The following is a 23,736-nucleotide window of genomic DNA, read 5'->3' on the forward strand; positions in this document are numbered from 1 at the left end:
TGTCTCCACGCAACTCACTTAACTATTTGAACAGAAACAACACTCCACGTCTTTAATTAAACGTCACTTACCGTTCGTCTTACGTCGTGGCTTATTAAACTTTTGTAAAATAATTGCCGTACTGCAATCCCGGTTGAGCCCCCAAATGTAGTATAATTATAATAATAGGTTTGACGCTATTAATTTTACTAAAGAAGGATTTGCAGTGTGACGGCAGGTTTGAATTTTACAGAAGTATTTCTTTATTATGGTAAAGTGGCGAGTACATCTTTCCAGCAGTCCCGATGGTCTTAGACTGACCTTTTTGGCTCTTAGGTGGATGCAGGGCCTCTTGGCCTTTTCCACCCCCACCCTCATACCCTTACTTATACTTTAGTGACCGAGACTCACCAACTAGCCACGTTTCCTCATCTGGCAACAGCATGTTGGATAGCCTTTGTCACAATACAATCCTTAAATTTACGACACTTAAAACAGACACAGTCTTATCTTTACTCCTACAATAATTATATTTTAAAAATTCTAGAAAAATATGCCATGGAAGAATGTAACGAATCTACAATACCTATGGCAGTGGGGACTTTTTTTATTCCTAGCAACCCTCAAAGTCCATCACAAGATGATAAATTAAAATTAATACCCTACCAAAATGCAATAGGATCATTAATGTTTTTAGCACAAGTGACAAGACCAGACCTAAGTTTCTCTGTTGGATTGTTAAGTAGATATAATACTAAGTATACTCTGGCACATTGGGAAGCATTAAAATATATTTTACGTTATTTAAAGAAAACATCTGATGGAGGAATTACTTATAAAAGAGATTCAAATGTATTAGTAAAAGGATATTGTGATGCTAGTTACGCTTCTTATAAAATTAATTGTGTATCTACCACAGGCTATATTTTTATACTTCAACGGGGTGCAATAAGTTGGCGATCTGTGAAACAACATATGATTTCAAAATCATCAACCAAGGCAGAAATTCAATCAGTTGCTGAAGGTGTAAGCGATGCATTATGGTTGAAAGATTTGCTATTCGAATTTGCAATACAAAGAAATGTACCAATTGATATATCATGTGATAATAAAGGCGCTGTAGACTATAGTAATAATGCTAATTTTAGTCATGCAACAAAACATATTATGGTGAAATACAATTTCATAGAAGAAAGAATTGAAATGAACCATGTAAGTGTGAAACATATTTCAGGCAAAGACATGATAGCTGATTCATTAACAAAACCAAATGATTGTAATATATTAAATAAATTTGTACAAGATGCGGGATTAGAGAAAGTGAAAATTTAATATAATGAATTTTCTAAAAGTGATAAATGAATAGTGTAACAAAATTATATTTCAGTTTCGAAGAATTTTTTTTTTTGTTTGTAATACTGTCTCAATCAAGGGGGCGTGTTCACATTGTATTGTGTATGTGTGATTGAGCCTGATGTGTGCATGTGTGCAAGTACCGAGCGCGAGCGAGCCTCGACGACGTAGTCAGTCAGTCGACACCATAGCCTTGTACCATGAACACAACACTACTATTATAGTCTCAAATATTGTCTCGAAGTCATTCGTTACCTTCCACGCTCTGTTCCAAGTATTCCCAAAACTCTCCCACAACAACAATAATTACACCTTCAGGTTTGCTCGTCCCAATAACTCGCGCACACGTTGGACTCCTTGGTCCAGGTTTCAAGACGGGTCCTGAAAGTACCCAAAGCTATACCGTCGCCGACCGGTATTAGATAATTCGAACGAGCCGGCCAGAGGACACCGCCAGCCAACAGCTGGCCAGGCCCGTAGACGGCGCTAGGTCTGACCACCGGGAATCGCTGACCACGCTTGCGGCGGGCCCGACGCAGCTCAATGCGACGCTATACCGTACGGGTATCGCCGGGCAGCCGGACGGGCAACCCCGGGTCTGCCCCGACGAGAACGCCGAGACAGGCAGCCGACCGGGCCTGAGACCGACGCCCAACGGGTCGCGACATTCCTACTGAGGAAGAAGTGCGCGCCGGCACCGCCAGACATTGCACCGCGACCGACTGACTTGGACGCGGGCCGACGCCCCGGGATAAGTGGATCCTCCCAAACACTACATTTCCCGGCGGCAGAACCGCGGGATTCAGTGCTGGGCTGTTTCCTGTTCGCTCGCTGCTACTAAAGAAATCCTAGTTAGTCTTTTTTCCGCCGCTTAGTGATATGCTTGTATTTAGCGGGTAGTCTCGCTTGCTCTAAGGTCGTCGTAAGATTGAAAGTCCATCGTCGGCGACGGTCGTTCGTTTAAGAACAGCACTGTTGACACAACCGAGGACGATGATTTTTCATACAAGCCACGGAAACGACCGTAAACGCCTGCCGTACGGGAGACTCGAAAGCCCTGCGGCGAAACGTAGACGGAATTTTTTCACATAAGCGGCAAACCGACCCCGCGGACCATTGGTCTTTGTGTCGCCGTGCCAAATTCGTTCGTTCTCTCGTCTATCCCTAGCACCGGAACGTGACGAACGGCAGTGACAGCTCGACCCTGCGATCTGCGGTGACGCGTCGTGACCGTGACATACGTGTTCGTTTCAGGTGACACGAGCGGCGAACGCCCAGTCATTCGCTCGCAAAGGCACGGTATAATTTTCCCAAGAAGGTTTCCGCACCGTTGCTGACGGAGCAGTCTGTCGTTGTTAAACGACTCTTGGCCAGGCGTGGTCTGGGAATTGTATTCGTGGACCGCAATGTGCGTTCAAAATGTCGATGTTCATGTGTCCTGCAGTTCACATGTTGACGCGCAATTGGCTGCGTTCTTCATGGACCCACGAGCCAAGTGATTCACCGTTCAGGGTAATCATACAAATCCTTGTGTTCGCCGGGAAGTGGCTCATACAATAAAACTAAATTTATAATAAAAATGCGAAAAAATGTGGACCCGAAATTTTATAAATCACGAACAGTGGCATTTGCCTTAAAAAACAAATTAAGCGCGGAAATTGACCGACTAGTTGGTGAAAAAAAGTTCAAAAAAGTAAAAACAAGCGAGTGGGCTACTCCGGTCGTTCCGATATTAAAATCAGACGAGACAATTAAAATATGCGGAGATTACAAAATAACAGTAAACCCGGACATGTTAATTCATAGACACCCGTTACCAAAAACGGAGCATTTAATAGCTAATCTAGAGTAAGGCGTATATTTCACAAAAATAGACTTAAAAGAAGCGTATGGACAAATACCATTAGACGTTAAACACCCCCAAAGGGTTGTTCCAGCCACAATATCTACCATACGGGATTGCCTCAGCCCCCGGATTTTTTCAGAATGAAACGCAAAAATTGCCAGCAAATATACCGAATGTGATTATTTTTTTGGACGACATCGTTATAAAAGGAAAAACAATAAAAGAAAACATTAAGTATACAAAAATAGTTTTTGATAAATTAAAAGAATGTGGCCTAAAATTAAGAGAAGAGAAATGTCAGATATTAGTAAAAAAGATTGAATATTTATGATTAGAGATAAGCGAAAACGGGATTCATACACCAAAAAGCCGAGTAAAAGCAATCGAGGAAGCACCAGCGCCAACAAATGTAAAAGAATTGCAAGCGTTTTTGGGGATGATCAATAATTATGACAAATTCATTGAAGACAGAGCGACAAAATTTCAAACATTATATGAATGTTTAAATCAAAAGGGATTTCACTGGACGGAGGCATGTCAGAAGGCATTGGAAACTGCAAAAGCAGAGTTGAAGTCCGCTAAAGTACTAATCAATTTCGATCCTGAGAAAAAAATTATTTTAACATGCGACGCATCAGACTACGGTCTGTCGGCCATTATTTCGCATGCGACTCCAGAAGGTGAACGCCCGATCGCATATGCGGCAAAATCCTTGTCGAGAAGCGAGAGGAATTACGCAGCAATAGATAAAGAAGCCAGAGCTATAATTTTTGGAGTTACAAAATTCTCTGATTACTTATATGGGAATAAATTTACCTTGAGGGCAGATCACTAGCCATTAGTACGAATTGTAGGTAACAAAAAAGGGATTCCGATGATGGCAGCTCATAGAATGCAATGCTACGCGGAATTTTTAAAAGCATTTCAATATGAAATGGAACACGTAAAATCCAAAGAAAATAGCGTGGATGCATTATTACGGTTACAACCGAAAATTGAGGGTGGTCAAATCGACGAAAAAGAAGTAGAGCTTACGTATTTGAACTACGTAAACAGGGAACGTTCTCATGTATTGATAATAAGCTGATTGCAAAGAAAACTCGAAAAGATGAACTGTTAGCGAAAATTATATTATTTGTACGAAATAATTGGCCAAATAAGAAAGAGATCGATGAATCAACAAAAGAATTTTATGTACGTAAAGATGAATTAACCATAGAACAAGATTACTTAATGTGGGGCTACCGGGTGGTGATACCGTCCCACACGGCACGAAATATGTCAGAAATATTTCCGAAATGTTACAACATTTCAGATTCATTACATAATTTCAGGAATATTTCTGAAATGTTTTTGAAATATGTCAATTGCAATATAACATTCCCAATATTTCGGAAACCTTTCAGAAATATTTCAAATGCAATATAACATCACTGGTACCTTCGAAACGTTTCAGGAATATTTCGAATGCAATATAACATTTTCGATATTATAAATATATTTCAGAAATATTTCAAATGTAATATAATATTTTCGATATTATAAACATATTTCAGAAATATTTCAAATGCAATATAACATTCTCGATATTATAAATACATTTCAGAAATATTCCAAGCGCAATATAACATCACCGGTACTTTCGAAACGTTTCAGAAATATTTCAAATGCAATATAACATTTTCGATATTATAAATACATTTCAGAAATATTCCAAGCGTAATATATCATCACCGGTACTTTCGAAACGTTTCAGAAATATTTCAAATGCAATATAACATCACTGGTACCTTCGAAACGTTTCAGAAATATTTCAAATGCAATATAACATTTTTGATTTCATAAATTGTGACGTGGATTTTTCCCGCTCCTCGGTCACTCGGAGAAAATGACCGAGAACTTACCGCGTGCACAATAATTTGGCGTCCACGACGTACCCTGGATCTAAAACAATATCGCAAAGTTTTGTTGGGCGCCTGGCGTGATTAACACGCCTCGAAATCATTAATACGCTATTCCTCGGGCATATGCTCGATAGCTCAGTACCGCGGAGAGGGGAGAGGTAATTTTTGGAGAGAGAGAGAGACACTCGAAATACACACGCTATTTCACAAAAGTAAAATGAAATCTTATATTTCCCAATAGCGGTGATACAAATCAAAAAAAAAAATATAATCCAAAAATCGCTCATCGCGAGCCTAAAATTAAACAGAAAATTACACGTAACCTACTCTATTTCTTACTCTAATGAGCTCGCGGCTCCCCAACTAAAACGTCACTCAACGATCACAAAATCCTCATACGCAATTCTCAATTTGCAAATTCGCCATGTGTTCTCCATGGCGATTATTGCTCAAAACGAAACTTAAATTAATTATTCGACGGTGTGCCGTCGGGCTACCGAACAGACGGCGTCCTCAATCTCACTCGAGATCTCACCCGACTCGGAGCTTCGACGCTACCGCGAGCTGCCCTAAATCTAAACGAATCCGCAAACGTTACTATATTTCAGACGTAACCAAAACTCAAGCTCAAGCTTCCCGTCTCAACTGCTGCTCAACGCAACGGCAATTTCGACTATACATCACCTCAACTCGACTGAACACTATCTTAACTGAACGACAACTTAACTAAGCGCAAGCACCACTACATTTAACTTCAACTAAACACAAGCTCAAGGTAACCCAACTCAATCTACATTATCTTAACTAACGGGTACGGAACTCAATGCAGGCGCAACTAAACGTAACGTGAACCATACGTAATCGCAACGCATCCGAAATCAAATCTTTTCAAAATCCTCCAAAACGTTAGCCGCTAATCCGAGCACTCCAATTCGGCACTTCCCGACCTACTCGAGAGGTGACACTTAAAAAAAAAACCGATAATGCGGCTCGACCCGGTACAGCGAAATTCGGCTACACTTGATTTCACTAACGAGAAAGACTCAACTAAAACCCGTGACTCTACTCAACTTTCTCAGAAACTCAAAATTTACTGTACTCTAACACGCGTACTCAGGCTATGGTCATCAAGCAAAAGAATCGGCAAAAGAATTTCGAGTACTTCTCTACAACGCAAATCCAAAACGGCTATCCGGTACTCGGCAAGCCTTTTCGCAATTATGCTCGAAATTCAATCGCGGGGATAGAAGCAGCGCTTACCTTCTACATCCTTGCAACCCCCTTTCCATTTCCCTCGCGATTTTTGGGCGACTCCATTACTCCGCGAAACTCCCCAAAACGTGACTACTTATCACGACCGCCAGAACTGGAGTGGTTTCAAAAACCTACTACCTGCCGCAACAGGGATCTCGATACGCCATCCCACACGTGACGTTATACCCACAAGAATACGCAATAATCGATCCGTCATCAATTTCGTCGATCGTGCAACTCGACGCGCACCTTCAATAGCATCGCTGCGCAGAACTTAACCCTTCAGGACATGGGTTATGAGATTTTCTCTCATACTCAACGTAGATCTCAAATATCTTTTAAAATTCAACGGAAAGACTACTTGAAAATTTTTGTATCTTCCTATAATTTAGTTTTCTAGATACACATTCACTAAAAACTGGTTTTTTTTAAATCAAAATTGCGAAAAAAAATAATTTCTTGGAGAACATGAGATTTTTTCTCATGGCCAGAGTATTAAAGGGTGAGAGATTTTAGCTTTCGTTTCTTTTCGGCCTAGTTCGGGTCGTTCCGTAGTATGCGTCCGCCATACTTGTTTACATGATACATATACCTAAAGAATAATTGTGCAATGTTGTGCTGTGTTATCTGCTTTTAAAAATGTAAAATTTATAATTTAATTGTTGATATTCAATAGATGAATATTATTAAAAGGTGTTAAATAAACGTAAGTCAATATTTTTGTTCTATATATAACCCTGACAAATACATTTTATTAGTACTTAGATCTAAGTTATTTTGCATTGTGAATATTTAAGGTTATTCATTTATATTATTTTTTTCCAGTCAAAAATTGTAAATGATGAATAGAAGAACAAGAAAAGACCAAGCAGAGTGGTTACAATGCGAACGAGAAGTAGATTCTACTGATAATGGGTACGATTCAAACAGCGAGGATGATAATGAAGCGTTCAACGATTCTGAAGAGCAACTTAGTGAATCAGAATATTCTGATAGCGACGTTGATAAATCTTATGATGATTCCGATGTTCACAATAATAACAACAATAATAATGATAATAATAATAATAATAGTGGTAGTGATAATAATGACAGTGATGAAGATGAAGAAGATGGAGAAAAGCTATTAGGAAAAGACTAAGTAACTAAGTGGTCTACAAAACCTCCGAATCAAAAAAAAAAAAAACTCCTCAACACAACATTGTACTTCGTCTGCCCAATGTAAAAAAAAGTGCGCAGTCAACTACAACTCCATTAGATTGTTGGAAATTATTTTTCCCGGAACACTGTGTGGAAGAAATAGTTAAGTTTACAAATATGTATTTAGAAAAGAAAAGGCCTAACTATCAAGACACTTCATCAGTACACCCGACTACTATTGAAGAAATGCATGCCTTCATTGGATTACTTTATGTTCTTGGATTGTACAAAGCATCACATTTAAATCTGAGAGAATTTTGGACTCTAGATGGTACTGCTCCGGATTGTATCAGAGCTGTTATGAGCTTGAATCGTTTCCGTGCACTCATGGCTGCTATTAGATTTGATGATCGTAATGATCGAGAAGAGAGAAAAAAAACGGATAATCTTGCTGCTGTTCGTGAGCTTACGTCGGGATTCATTCAAAGATGTGCAGAAAATTATTCAGTTGGCGCATATACAACGACTGATGAGATGCTTGAGGGCTTTAGAGGAAAGTGTAAGTTCAGACAGTACATCCTCAGTAAGCCTTCAAGGTATGGGATTAAAATCTATTCCTTAGTAGACTCTATGTCGTTTTATACGGTGAATATGGAGATATACTGCGGCAAGCAGCCACCAGGTCCTTATGACCAACCAAACTCATCATTTTATTTGGTAAAGAGATTAATAACACCTATATCTGGGACTGGTAGACACGTAACGTGTGATAACTTCTTCACGTCTATTCAATTGGCTGAAGATCTCTTAAAAAATCATAAAACAACGTTTGTTGGAACTATTCGAAACAACAAATGAGAGCTTCCACCTGAAATTGTAGATGTGAAAAAGAGAAATCTTTGTAGTAGTATGTTTTTATTCAAAACTAATTGTACGCTTGTCTCGTATGTCCCAAAAAAAAATAAAAATGTACTGTTGTTATCAACGCTTTATCATAACTCTGAAATTGATAAAGATTCTGGTTTCAAACTAAAGCCTGAGATATTAACTTTTTACAATATGACCAAAGGAGGTGTTGACGTTGTCGACGAGTTAAAAGACAACTATTCTGTAGCACGCGAAACGGACAGGTGGCCTATGGTAATTTTTTTTTCTTTCTTAAACATTGCTGCAGTAAATGCTCAAATTATTTGATCGCAGAATACACAAGAGAAAATGGAACGTCGAAAATTTTAAGACAATTGAGCGTACAGCTGATTCAACCACATCTAGTTACTCAAAGCAAAGTACCAAATCTGTCAGCTGATCTAAGAAACACGATACATAAAGTGGGCAACATACAGGTTCAAACAGTTGAAACTAACTCAACAAGGCAGGTCTGTCGATTTTGTCCACGTCAAAAAAATAGTTATTCAAAAAAATCTTGCTTTGTTTGTGGGTTGACTATTTGCCTCAAACATACTACTCTTCTTTGTCCACAATGTCCCTGACTTTTGATGATGGTGACTCATTAGTGTTGATAAGAACTATATGACATACATTATCTATTTGTTTCAAAAATTTCACAAATGTGTTACCTATTTTTATAATTCCCACCCAGTGTTTATTATTATACTTTTATGACTAGTCCATGTAAACGTGATTTTAATGTAATAATTGCTAGTCTACTACCAAATTATCAATTTATTTAATAATTATAATTCATTTTAGTAATTTGTAAGTCTTACAAAGACATTTATGTACTAAGATTTAATTTTTGTGCAATTTATTACTTAAGAGGACTGTTAATCTTGAAAAATAAAATAACTACTACTTTTAATTTCAAATAACACAATAAAATGATAATTATTAATAATATTTGTTTCTATTATTTTTTTTTTAATTGATATTACTTTAATAATAAATTTGGGCAATTATTTTACCTTAAAAAACATTGAAAATTATAAATAAATGATATTTTCTTAAGAAAGCTGTATTTAAAATATACTGAGCGCATGCGCAGAAGCCATGAGATTTTTTCTCATGGCTAGAGTAAATAATGGCAGTCAAAACACCCATGTCCTGAAGGGTTAAGGTAGGCGTATCTATTGACTTGTTTGTTTCTAATAGAAGTCTTTCTTTCTTTAAAGCATATTCTAATAGCGAACCCTTTATGTATTTGTAAGATTGTCACGTGCGGAGCGGTCTCGCACGCGACGACTTCAACCCTCTTGATCTCTCAGAGGTTTTTTTATTTTATTTTGGTGGATTCGGAGGCGAACGTCCTCTACAGGGCGTTCCGTGGGAAATGGTTGGAGGATTTCAATTATGTGGTACCAATTTTGAATGGAAGCGAGTAGAAATATTTAATGAAAAACTAAAAGGCAGCAGGGTTATCGACAAGGAAGCTTACAGTATTTTCCTATACTACTCACGTTTTCTCTCTCTTTCTCTCTCTCTCTCTCTCGGTTGCTGCTTCGGCCTCGAAGGTGCCGAAGTTCACTCACCTTCACACACTTGCTTACGTACTACACTACTCTATAGAGTTCGTGGCTCGAGGTTCAACACTTATTACTACTTCAAGGACTAACGCCGCGACGCGAGAAGCTTTGGAACACCGCTTATAGAATTAGAGGGGTTCCCACTCTTATCGTCGGTGAATCTAAGTCTGATACTCTTCACACAGCAGCTCTGAAGGAGCCCGGGTTCCGTAGATGTCGTTCTTAGCTGTCTCTAACGGGGACTGTCTTCGCTCGCTCGTCCGACACCCCTTGGAACGTCGGGCGGCGAGCGAGTTTTCGCTGACGTTTGCAATTTCGAACAAAGGCTCGCCTCGCAACGGTCATCCTCGAAGCGCGTGATTTCGCGCTCGCCTCATCCCGGTGTTGATTACACCCGGGATCTGGCGGGCGCGAAGACGCTGACGTTGCTGGCTGTCCAACTACGCCGTTGCGCTTGGCTATACCACGAACTGATTATGATAAAATATTTTATATGTACTAACTAAACCTATGCTTCCTTGTCTCTAAAGATAATAATAATGAAAAATGATAATTGTTATGATCGGTAATATGTTACAATTTCGGGTAAATGTGCGGCGCTCGTGACAAGATATTGCATACCTAATCCCAGTCCACCCTTTATTGGCGTAAGTTTCACAGAAATTTTGTTTCTATGTTCTCCACTCTGAATCTAATGTATATTTTATAAGCATTGACCCATACCAGTCGATGCATGAATCTTCAAGAAACAGTCTAAAGATCTCGATTTTTTCAATATCTCTTTCTACACCTAATCGAGAACATTCATTTTCAAAAATATCCATCCACTGGGGCACATTTGAATTTCTGCCTGTCAATTTCTTTATTACAAATTTTTCTGATACCTTTCTTAAGTTACGGATTCCATAACCTTGGGGCTTATCTTCAGTTTTCTTTTCGGTAAATTTTCCCAAAATTCTTGATAATGCCTCTTCTGTGATGTTTGCTGTGGGTGTAGTGTCTTGCGTTGTTGACATTTCTTCAAGTAAGTAGTCGTTGCATATTATGTTCCCATCTTCATCCTTATACTGTTGTAGTATATCTTCGGCCAAACAAATCCATACTTTTCTCGCTTGTCCTCTTTTTTGTGGTGTAGCTTTTATTTTCTGATAACCCGCCGTAGTTGTAAGTTTCGCATGATGTCTCATCGGTTGAAGCTGGTCCGGGAGTATAAAACAGCGATCGTCGGGTGTGGTTATTGAGGTTATGGCGATTATGTTTGTTTTCGGATCTTCCGTCGAAGACTTGACCGTAAATTCAAATTTCAGTTTTTCCATTCTGTATTTTTTTTTTTTTTTTTTTAAGCAAAAATGTCGTTTTATAATGTTCCTTTTTCAACTTTGTCGAAGCTGCGATGAGTTTCTCTGTAAATGGAGTTTATTGTTTCGTATACTATTACATTACATTACTTTTCTTTACATTACGTACTTATATTCTACGTTGAATAAAAATAATATTACCTGTAAATGGAGAAACGACATTTACAGCTTATTTTCCTCTCGTTCTGACGTTTCCACGTGCGATTCCCAGTGAACACAATTATGTCAAACTGATGTCAGAATGACGTCATGTCACGTCATGATTTACGTAAGATGTGAGTCATATATGAGTCACATATGACTCATAATTTCCCACTTCCTGACGTAAGATTCTTACGTAAGATAAATGACGTAAATATGACCTCCAATTGACATCATTATGACTTAACTGACGTCAAAATGACATAACTCTGATGTCATAGAGAAGTAAAGTCGGTACCGGAAGCTTACAAAAATATGACGTCCAGCTGACGTACTTGTTATTTAGCTGACGTCAAGATGACTTAAATTTGAGGTAAAATAGTGATGTAAAGTTGCTTACAAAATTGTGACGTCTGGCTGACATGATTATAACTTACCTGACGTCTCGATGACATAACTCTGATGTCATAGTGATAAAAAGTATTTAAGAATGCCTATAATAATATAACTGTTACAACAGAACTTGTAAAGTCAAAATGTTTATATTTTTCATTTATAAATAGTGATTATTTTGTTACTGTACCTCTATTACAATATAATAATTAATTTTGAAATTAGTTTATATATTTTATTTATGACAATATCCTAATATTTTCAATGTTAAAAATATATTTAATGTTTTCATTTAAAGAGAATTTGCGGTAAGTTAAATTTGGACACTAAATATAAAAGTAAAAATTAAGAAATGTCATATGAAATTCCACTTATGAATTATTAAAACAATACATGATACAACATAGAACATAAATAGAAAAGTATCGTTGATCGTTTTTTTTTATACCGTCGTGACATTAGTATTATGTCACTCGTATGTAAAAGAATGACCGGAAGCTGATGCTTAAGTATGACGTTCATCGTACATCAATTTTACGTAAAAGTATGAGTTGTTTCTTACGTAAGAATATGACGGTATTATGATATCCTTTTGACGTCAGAATATGACTTGTAATTTATGTAATTGTATGATTTATTTCTTACGTAAATAATATATAAATTTATGGCTTTGATGTGACGTCACACATATGATAGGGATAAGACATAATATTTACGTAATATTTAAGTCACAATCATGACGTCATATAAAAGTCAAATTTTATGTCAGCACTATGTCATAATGATGTCATACTACATGACATCATATCAGAGTCATCAATAAAGTCATTTTTATGTCATATCTATGTAAAAAGTCGATGATCTCTATGTGACCTATCTATGACGTCATATGGAGGTCATGTGTTCACTGGGTTCCGCTGATAATAGCTTATGTACTCATCTGTCATATGCCCTCGGCATTCTATTGTCTCTATTCGCTCATCTTTACACGTATGTACTATTGACCGTGAAACTGCCAAAGGCGCTTATTGTTGTGCGGTGAAATTTCAAATTTGGGAGTGAGGAAGAAATATGATGAGGTGAATATAGGCCTCGTCATATTTGTTTGTATATATCACCTATTGACGTCACCCGGCCGTATTTGAATTTTACGTTCTTAATTACTCCTACCGCGTTTCGTTTTTCTCCGCTGAAATAAATGAATCTGATATTTGCCGGTTCAATTTTTTTATTTGGGAACAATGTACTACAGTCTCGTTCGTTAATTAGCGAAATTTTGGAACCTCCATCGATCTCCATTTTGACCGGCTTGCCTTCGATTTCAACTCCTAAAAATTGTGGTTCGATTTTCAATGAGTTACACGTTTTGAGCTTGTTTCTACCTGTTTTAAGCGTGATCTTTTCGTACCAGTCATTTCCGGATTCGGAGTCTTCTTCGCTTGATTCCTTGTCTGTAGGCTGTATTTTCTTTACCGCCTTGCTTATCCGTCGTGGTTTCGCTCTGCATATCGCCCGTAGGTGTTCTTGTCGCCCACATTCGTCGCAATTTTTCGAGCGATGCCAGCAGTCTTTATTTTGATGCCCTTCTTTCCCGCAGCACGCGCACCTGCTTCCTGCTCTTCTCGGGCTCCCAGCGCGTCCTTCGTTTTTTGCGCGTTGGTTTCTCCCTTGCTGTCTCGTGTTCTTCTGTTCGTCTCGTTTGCTTTTATATCCCGTTTGGACTCGATATACTTCTGTGCCTGTTTCGGCCATCTTTTTTTTGTGGTGTTCTCTCGTTTCCAGTTCTTCGGCCGCTTTTGTCGCCTCTTCGATGGCCACCGCTGTTTTTACTGCCATGTCTAGCGTGAGGTTTTCTACTTTGAACAGCGCGATCTTGGTTGCTTTATTTCGGATTCCACTCAGCATTTGATCTCGCACGTTGTCTTCTTCCTCCGTAAATTTACATTCGTTGGCGAGCTTTCGTAACGCTGCGACGTATTGCGTGACCGACTCTTTGTTTTGTTTTCTGTCCCTGAATTGCGCTCTTAACACTGTTTTATTCACCTTGGGTTTGATATAGTTCCCCACTTTCTGTATGATTTCGTCGAGCGCCACGTCTTTTGGTTTTGCCGGGGCACACATTCCGCACCACTTTGTATGTTTCCGCGTCTATTTTTGTCAGTAGGATTGCTCGTTTTTTATCTTCCGCTATACTGTTCGCGTCAAAGTATAATTCGATTCATTCTATAAATTCCTCCCAATCGTCTACTCCGATTTTGAAATCTAGTTGACTTGTATACTCCATTTTTGCGTGCCTTTTCGCGTTTTCCGCCTCGTTTCTCGCCGTGCTCTCCTCCTGCTCTGTTTCCTCGTTCCGCACCGCTTTCCTTAGTAGCGGTCGCAATTCGTCCGGCTTACTTTCCTCCTTGGCCTCTATGCCTCGGCGCCATAATTCTTCGGTTACCTCTTTTTTATTGAGGTTCTGGGTCCAGGCTGTACCTGATTTTTTTCTATCTCCGTCTGCCATGCGCCGATTTCCTTTGCGCACGCGTTATTGTTCACTACCTCGTCGCCAATTGTAGTGTCGTGCAGGTAAGAGAGAACGAGAGACGTTAATCACTTAGCGGCTTTATTTTGACTGATGAGTTCTTCTCGCCTTACAAGCTTCTCACACCACACACACACACACACACCCACACACACACAAACACACACGCGTATTTATACATATACCACGCACTCTCTCATACTCACACCGCGTCCTCACGTACACTACAGTACATATAAATGCCTAAGCAGTATTGCCTACGATTACGGACAGACAGCCAACCCAACTGATGTCGGTAAGGTGAGACATGCTCATCTCTACGCACATCAAATATAAATCTGATTGCGCTGTTAACCAGGCTTTGGAGCTTAACATTGAGTTCATTGGTCAAATCGTTATGTACTAGACAACAATAATCGATATAAGGGAATATAAGAGTTGCTATTAACTTTGTTTTGAGCTGCTGCGTAAGCGAATTTTTGTGGAACTTGAGTTTATGTAAAGTAAAATGAACCTTTTGAGAAATCGCCGCAACATGACGATTCCACGAAAGATCAGAGCACATAACTACGCCTAGATTCTTCGCATGAGATACGTAAGGCAAGGGGGTGCCATCAATGATGATTGGACCAAGGCTGTTTAGATCAATTGACCTAACGTAAGCTTCGCTACCTAAAATCATGACCTTAGACTTTGTCAGATTTAGTTGGAGGCCGTTGATGTTAGCGTACTCCTGAATAGTAGTCGCATCTTCTGCAATAAGCTGAATTCCATGTAAAATGTCCGACGGAGGAATAGACAAGTATATTTGGGTGTCGTCGGCGAATATCATATGAGCAGAGTGCTTGAGTGAGAGACTTATGTCATAGATGAACATAGAAAAAAGAAGCGGCCCTAGGACTGAACCTTGAGGTACGCCTGACGTAGTGGGTTGCCAATTCGAGACGTCGTTGTTTTCATCAATCACTGCTTGCTTGCGGCCCGTTGGGTAGTGGAAAAACCACGATAAGGTAGACTCAGAAAAGCCGAAGGCTTCGAGTTTAGCAAGAAGACGCTTGTGGCAGACGGTATCAAAAGCCTTGCTAAAATCGAATGATATCAAGATTGTTATCATTCGCTTGTCTATTCGATGTCGAGCACTATGGGTTGGACGATACCCCGATTGTCTAGGATCAAGCAAGTTGAAATCATCTAAGAATCATCTAATTTGCTTGTGTACAGCTTTTTCAAAAACTTTAAAAAGCTCTGAGAAATTTGCAATTGGTCGAGTGTCAGTGGGGGATAGTGGGGTTCTAATCTTAGACAATGGTCGTATAAACGCACAACGCCACGCAGTGGGAAAGTAGCCAAGCCGAATTGACTCATTAAATAGGGAGGTAAGAAAGGAGGATATGAAAGGAAAAGCAGAACTGACGCAAAAGAAAGAGGAATGCCATCAGGACCAGAAGAGCGAGAAAGAGGTGAGGAGTGATTCATGATGTCCAGGATTTCATACGAAGTAGTTAAAGATAGTGAAAATCGGAATTGGGAATCAGGGATCGTGGAAATAGTGGTTCTGAATTCTTCATAAGTACAAGCGGTAACTGAGTTGGAGATGGACGAATAAGAATTATTAAGTTCGTCAGTCATGAAAAAGTCCAGTGACGAGGATGAAGACGGTTTCACAAGGCAGTTATATTCTTAACCACTGTTAGCAGTCTTAATGTCAGCAGATAGTGCATTGCGTGTATGCCTATAAATTTCAAAGCCGAGTAAGCTATTAGCTCTCTTTGCGTGCTTGTAGAGCACGTTGCGATCTCGAATGCGTCTCATAAGGTCATCAGATAGACATGGCGCAGGTGGTTTTCTGGCTTTAAAGGCAGTGATAGGAGCGTGAGTGTTGAGCGCATCCGAGAGAGAAGAGGAGACGACTTTAGTAAGATAGTCAATGTCAAGCACTGACGTACATAATGCACAAGAATTGGCATCGCGCTCTAACAAGATATTTTGACGAGTGGTAAGAAAATCATTTGCAACAAATCTTTTGTAGTTTCGTCGGATGAGTCGCTGAGGTTGAACGGGAGAAACGTCAAATGCGTAAGACAACTCTAAAAGATCGTGACCAGCGACAAATGGGCAACCTGATTTGCTAAAGGTGAGAATTTTGCTTTGGTCATCGATAATAAAGACATCGAGCTAAGAGTCCGTGGTAGCTGTGTGGTGAGTAGCATTCGACTGAACGATGTGCAGTGAATGAGATTGGACGATGTATTGCAAATAATTGGACTCAAAATGGTCACGTAACAAATTACAATTCAGATCACCTGCTATAACTATGTTTCTATAAGAGTGAGAGAAATGATTGAACGCGGCCAAAAAATCGTCAAAAAGGCGACCTTTTGGTCTCCTATACATTGATGTAAATAAGAGAGATTAAGATTAGTAAAGCCGTATATTAACGATTAAGAATTCAGGCAAGTTAGAAAATTGGTTTTGGGATGCAGCAAGTACGTTGGATTTAAGTGATTTATGAATATAGCAGGCTACACCACATCGCTCTTTGCCTTCACGATAATTCCGAATTATGTAGTAATCATTAATTTGTACAAGGTCATCAGAAATATGAGAGAGAGAGAGAGATTATTATTCAAAGTTGAACAAATATTGCAGCATGCTGCGAGAGTGGCATATGATAATTTAGAAAAGAAAGAAAGTGACAAGAGTGGCAAATGAGAGTAGGTAAGTGCGCTCTCTCTTGCATAATAATTTACGGTTTACAATTCACGAATAACAATTAACAATCAACTGACATTTTGGATGAAGATTCCAAAAGAGATAACAACGAGCGTAGCGTAGCTAGCTAGGAGTGGGCGACCCGGCACCCAGCAACCAAACCGGCACAAGCCTGACCTCGTTCAATCAGAGTTAGAAGTTGTGGCCTTCAGTGCGGCATAGTGATTTTTAGATCGAGATTTAAAGGTTGGGTAGGATGGAGACGATTTGACTGCCTCAGGTAAGGAATTCCAGATGCACGGATCAGAGACTGCAAAGGAGTGGCTATAAGCATCCGTCCGATAGTTGGGAATACACAGCTGGGAGTATTGCCGACTTCTCAGCGAACGACCAGCTTCGTAGCTGGCCAGCAGATCTTTCAGGAAGTGCTGCGTTTCATTATAGAAAAGCTTGTAGGCCATGCAAGCCACCGCGTGTTTCCTGGAATCAGTGAAAGACAGCCAGCCTAGCCCGCGTCGATGATGAGATATAGGCGCGTCACGAGGGAGATTATAGATGTACCTAATCCCTTTATTGATGAGCCTCTGCAGCTTATATCGTTGACCACACCAGCTCTCTGGAGGACTGGCGAGCAGTGATATACAAGGGGTAAGACAAGCGAACTGACCAGGTTTTTACGAAGGTGGACGTCAGTGTAATCAGGAAGCTGTTGCAGTTGGTAGAGAACTCTGCTGACCTTGGAGGTGACTCCTACGATGTAGTTGCGAAAAGTGAGTTTGGAATCTAGAGTGACACCAAGGTTTTTGACTGAAGACTCGGAGCGAATGCTGTAGGCCTGTAGTTCCGCGCTTCGCTTATTTCTCCTGTACCGTCGATGAATTGTGGTCACCTCGCGTTCAGAGTTGCTGAGCTCCGATGTGATCCACGGGGCGAGCTTCGGACCGTTGACTTGAAGAGTTGTGATAGGAGCAATGGATTGAAGAGAGGCAAAGAATCGTTCATAGAAGCCGTCAAGAGCGGTGTCGATTGAGGAGCCGTTAATAAGCAAAAGAGAGAGAAAGAGAGAGAGAGAGAGAGAGAGAGAGAGAGATAAATAGATAGATAGATAGATAGTTTAATATGCCCTAGCACGCTATGGGGCAACATATGATACGTAGATTTATGTAGAGGATATTCTTGATGAATAGATAATTGTACAGGTGTGATAACAATATTGAAACTACTTGAAACTAAACTTAATTGAAATGCTTGAAAAGAACTAAATATGGAAATAACAAAATAATAAAGATATATGGGAATCGAATACAGAGTAATATAGTATAATGTTGGGCTCATAGGAATGGAAATGAAAAGAAGGATATTGCATTGATATATTGTTGATATACACAGACCAGAGCCGAACTGAGAAGAAATCGGAAATAATTCATGCTGAATTTAATAAATGAATTTATTATGTCTGAGCACTTAACAAACCCTACTCTAGCTGCAAAAAATGTGCATAAAGTTGTGATTTAAATATATTTAGAGTATAGAAAAAAATGGAGGAAGAAGAAAGTCGAAAAGAACGTCGCAGATCAGGGTCGAGTTTGGAAAGGAGAAGCTTTAGATAGAGAGGTGATTTCATAAAAAGGATGCGGTATGTCATCATGCCAAGAAAATATCTTCGACGATTGCTCACATTTAGCCAATTCAGCTGTAGACGGTAAGGAGTGATGCGTTCATCACGACGTGAATTGAAAATGAAACGAATGCACGAGTTTATCAAACGCTAAAGTTTAGTATTTAGTTTGTCAGTTAAGTTATTATGTACAAGACAACAGTAATCTACATGAGGGAATATTGGAGTCCTGATCAGTTTAATACAAAGCGGTACAGAAAGTGAGTTTTTGTGACGTTTAAGTTTATGTAGTATCGCATATATTTTCTGCGATATCAAAGAGATGTGGTGGTTCCATGAGTGATCATTGTCAAGGAGGATACCTAGATTGCGGACGTTCGATACATGAGGTAGGGAATTGTTACCGATAGAAATGGATGGTAGAGTAGTCAAATCAATGTTACGAACATAGGAATTGCTGCCAAGAATGATAGCTTTCGATTTTGATATGTTTAGAGCTGTACCGTTCGAAGGAGAAAACTCAGCAATGACCTGGGCATCGTGAGAAACCTTGGCAATCGCATCATTTATTTCAGATGGTAAACAGTGCAAATCGATTTGCGTGTCATCTGCAAAGATCATTCGCTGACAATAACGCAAATTGTTTCCAATGTCATTTAAGAAAAGGGTGAAAAGCAGTGGTCCAAGAACTGAACCCTGTGGAACACAAGCTGTAGTATTGAGCCAGTTAGAAGAACCGCCCTGATCATCCATAACAGCTTGCGATCTACCCGTTAAGTAAGAGAAAAACCAAGTGAGAGCTGAATCAGAGAACCCGAGCCTCTTTAGTTTAAAGAGAAGTTGTAGATGAGGAACAGTGTCGAAGGCCTTGCTAAAATCGAATAGTAATAAAATAGTCAGTTTTTGCTCATTAATAGCTAGCCTGACATCGTCAGCAACTTTTAAAAGCGCTGTTTGGATACGAAATGAACTGCGGTAAGCTGATTGTCGATTAACAATGATGTTGTGAAGTTGAAGGAAGTCAACAATCTGACTGTGAATTATCCTTTCAAAGAGCTTCGAAAATTCAGGGAGATTGGCAATTGGTCGGGTATCAGACGGTGAGCAAGGTGTTTTGATTTTTGATAGTGGTCTAATGAGCGCTCGCTTCCAACTGCTTGGAAAATGAGAGTGGTGAATAGAAAGATTGAAGATGGATGTTAGATGTGAAACTAGCTTGGGTAGAGCTTTGGAGATACAGAGCAAGGAAATACCGTCTGCACCAGACGCAAGTGAGTTAGTGAAGATAATGAGACACTGTATCAATAGCAATCGGGGCAAATGAGGATAGGAGAGGTTGGGGGTTTTCTATGAGCATGGATGAAAAAGATTAAAATGTTAATGGAGGATTCACTCCAGAGACAGAGACGAAATGAGCATTCAACTGTTCAGGAGAACAGAAATGAAGTGGGGATGAAAGTGTAAATTTTGTGATGCCCAAGTTTGCAAGTTCCCTCCACATTCTAGCCGGCTCATCAATAGAGCTCAGTTTATATGAAAGGTACTCATTTTTTGCTTGTCTGAGGTCAGTGGTCAGCTTGTCACGGTATTGAATATAGATAGCATATCCTAAAAGACTACTCGTACGCTTCGCATGTTTGAAGAGTTTGTTCCTATTACGCATTCTTGATCTAAACTCAGGAGTGTGCCATGGTGATACTGTTCTTCTTACGGCGAACGAACGATTGGGAGCATGTAAATCAAATCCTGAATAAAGAGATGATGTAAGCGACTGTACTTGTAGATCTACATCAGTTACAGAAGTAATCGAGTGACGAAAGAGAACAGGTTTAGTTGGAGATAATAGAGTATCTAGCGTATTAAGAAAATCTCGTGGGCTAAAAGTCTTGATGCAGCGCCTTGTTATTTGCCGTCGTGAAGGCACAGATAAATCGAACGCAAACCTGAGTTCGAGAAGATCATGACCTACGGCGAAGAGAGCAGTCGACTTAGAGTATGACAAAAGTTTATCTTCACTATCCAAGATAAACACATTGAGCCAAGAATCGGAGTGCGGAGTATGAAATGTCGCCTCAGAAGGAACAACCAAGAGAGAATGAGAAAAAACTAAGTTTCTTGAAGAAAGTGCTTCGAAGTTTTTGGATAGAAGATTGCAATTTAGATCGCTGGCCATAATGATGTTTTTATACGCATGCGCAAAACGATCAAGGCTCAAGGTGAAATCTTGAAAGAGATGACCTTCAGGTCTCCTATATACAGAATTAAATAATATAGATTCACGATTTGGTTGAAAAATATCAAGAATGAGAAGTTCAGGGGAGTTTGAGAATTTACTAGGGGACGCGTAGAGGATATTAGCTTTGAGTGAAGTATGAATATAAACTGCAACTCCACCCCCCTCTTTACCTTTCCTATCATTTCTGATAGTAAAATAATTGCTAATATTAAAGAGATCATCATGAATATGTGAGTGAAGCCACGTCTCAGAAACAGAAATAATGTGAAAGAAATACGATTCAGAAAAAGCTCTGACCAGGTCCATATGAGCAAGCAAGGAGTTAGCGTTGAATTGAGCAATTTTTACATGAGATGACACAGATTGAGTATCAGGAGAAGGATTTAAAAAAGATTTGTCCGGTCAAGGCAGTCAAATGAGAAGCTCAAGATCATTAATAGTGCGAATAATGAACGGTTGCTGAACATTCGCCTTCTTAATAAAAATGGTAAGATTTTTAACCCAGATGTTACGTTCCGAGAGAAACGTTTCGAGTCGATTCTGATTCGCCGCGTGATTTAAATTGTTCTTCTGACTTACGTAGTTGGTATATGTAAATCTCGGGAATCCGCTGATCAGCTCCTCAGATCTTCTCATTCAACTCGCCTACAATTCTGAAAGTTTGTTAGGTAAGGCTCGTGCCAACCATCACTATGCGTGATTGAGATAATTATTTATGACAACACTTGGGTTAATTACACAGTTATTAACGGTCTCCTTCTAGTTCTCGATGGTAGGTTTACAATTGTGGTTCAGATTGGTGTTAATCACTATCGCAGTGACAAACTGTCAACAAGTCTCGGAGGTTCTGAATGAATTATAATGATTTGATTCTAGGATTTTGGTAGAGTTCTGATCTGTTCTCTATGATGTCTGAAGTTTTTCTCTGATTTCTGTTTTCTGGAAACGTTGAATTAGAGGAAAAGTAGGAAGAGTTCAAAAGGAGTCGCGGTTTCTCGCTGGTCTCGGATGATTGGTTAAGGATGATGAAATAATTGAGGGTAAGATTTCTGATTCGTGCATGAGATCTCGGTGGTGGATTAGCGCGAGGTAGTTGGTTTAGAGAAGCAAGTGGCGAAGCGTTAATTGGTCTTATCATCATTAAAATGAAGGCGCTACCCTGAATTCTGAGGAATAAGGGTTTCTTTATCTGTGAACTATCCGTGATTTCTCTTCCCACGTTTTCGGTGTTTAGTTTACTCGATTATCTTAATTACTGCAGGTGCTTATTACTTTGGGTTATTACGGTTGAGATCGTAAATCAAAGGTTTTATGTGAAAGCTAATGTGGAAAGGTATAACGGTTAAATGGGAAAAAATATATATACCATGTATGTTATGAATTTGACTGATGAAATAACGGTTAATCTAGCGTATGAGAACTATCGATATAAGAATTTGGACGTTATGATGGTAACTATGTGTGTTGGTATTAATCTACGACTATCGGTAAGAGCACGTAAGGCTCTCTTATGGTAACTGCACGCTGGTCAGGTGGGGCGCAGAGAGGGCGCCGCCGTGGATACCGGCTGGCACGTAACACAGACATAGTCGTAAGAGGTTTGTTTAGCATGGGCTTTAGTCTGTTGCAATAATTTGTACAAATCTGACGGCAAGAGCTCATCAATAAAATGTTACCGGAAAAATGTGAACCAAGAACCTCACTGATTTTTGAGTCATGTTTAACGCGCTTGCTGTTAATAACTGCTTCTCTAACTACAGCAGAAGTGAGGGTGACGACAAGAGAGAGAGACGTACGCGTCAATGAATGCGCGCATAACGGAAGCAACTCACTATTTGTAGTGTTGTTTTTATTTTGCATTACTCTGACAGCGAGAATATGAGGTATCAATTCAGTAATGCCGAGTGCATTGAAAATTTTTTGGACCACAGAAACCGGAGTGTCAGATAGCCCAGTGGGAAGGCCAGCTACAACAATCTCGTTTGGCGTGTCATTATGTCGAGTGTCTAGAGCTTCGAGTTTCGAATTTAATTGCAATATCTCCTGCTTTAGATAATCATTAGCATTCTCCAACCAGTCGATTTTTTCAGAATGAGCAGTGACGGTTTGAATAAGTTTTGGTAACTCACTGACTGAAGTGTTGATATTCTGAATCGCTTGTCTCTGTTCATTTGCAAAAGCAGCGAAATGTGCTTCAGAATTACGTAACATGGCCATAATTGACTGGAGTGTAACCTGATCATTCTGCATAGTCGGTAGAGGAGTTGAAACTGCGACAGTATTGAGCTGAGATGAATTTCTACCAAACATCGTGGTAAGATAAATTAAGTAAGAGCTATTGACTGATCGGTAAGTTAGGTAACTTTTACTACAGCCGGGATGGAAATGACGGCCGCACTGAGAGCACGATAATGCTTGATTTGCTATCGATTTCTTACATTTGAAGCCGAGAGGGGGAGACATACAGAGTCACTACGCGACACTGTTGATATAGAGATGGTAGTTACGATGTGGACACTATGGATGGCAGCAGAAGTCAGTCGTGCAGATCACCGAGGTTGTGGGTAGATGGATCACAGTCCAACGAAGATCAACGAGCAATTCCCTAGCGGTCATCCAATGGGAAGAGAGAAGGCAGCGTGGGAGTTGTAAACAACTTGAAAATCGTTCGTCAACTGTCAAAGTCGTTACAGCCAAGAATTTTAGGTTATAAAGAACCAGTCTTCGGTTTATTACCTCAGCCCGTAGCTCAGAAGAAAGCAACGACGATTTTTAGCTCAAAATTTTGCAAGAGT

At 39.6% G+C, this 23,736-nt stretch overlaps 1 long non-coding RNA gene and 1 other non-coding gene across 2 annotated transcripts in view; both read right to left on the minus strand.

Annotated features, from left to right (window-relative positions):
* LOC138190744 (uncharacterized) overlaps positions 1-23,736 on the minus strand; it is a 151,247-nt gene that overhangs the window by 15,643 nt on the left and 111,868 nt on the right. The gene's annotated exons all lie outside the window — the stretch shown is intronic.
* LOC124218320 (5.8S ribosomal RNA) lies at positions 2,693-2,847 on the minus strand. Its single transcript, XR_011177072.1, has one exon. It is a non-coding gene; the product is annotated as a 5.8S ribosomal RNA (ribosomal RNA).

Source organism: Neodiprion pinetum, chromosome 4 (assembly GCF_021155775.2).
Source record: "Neodiprion pinetum isolate iyNeoPine1 chromosome 4, iyNeoPine1.2, whole genome shotgun sequence".
Lineage (NCBI taxonomy): Eukaryota > Metazoa > Arthropoda > Insecta > Hymenoptera > Diprionidae > Neodiprion > Neodiprion pinetum.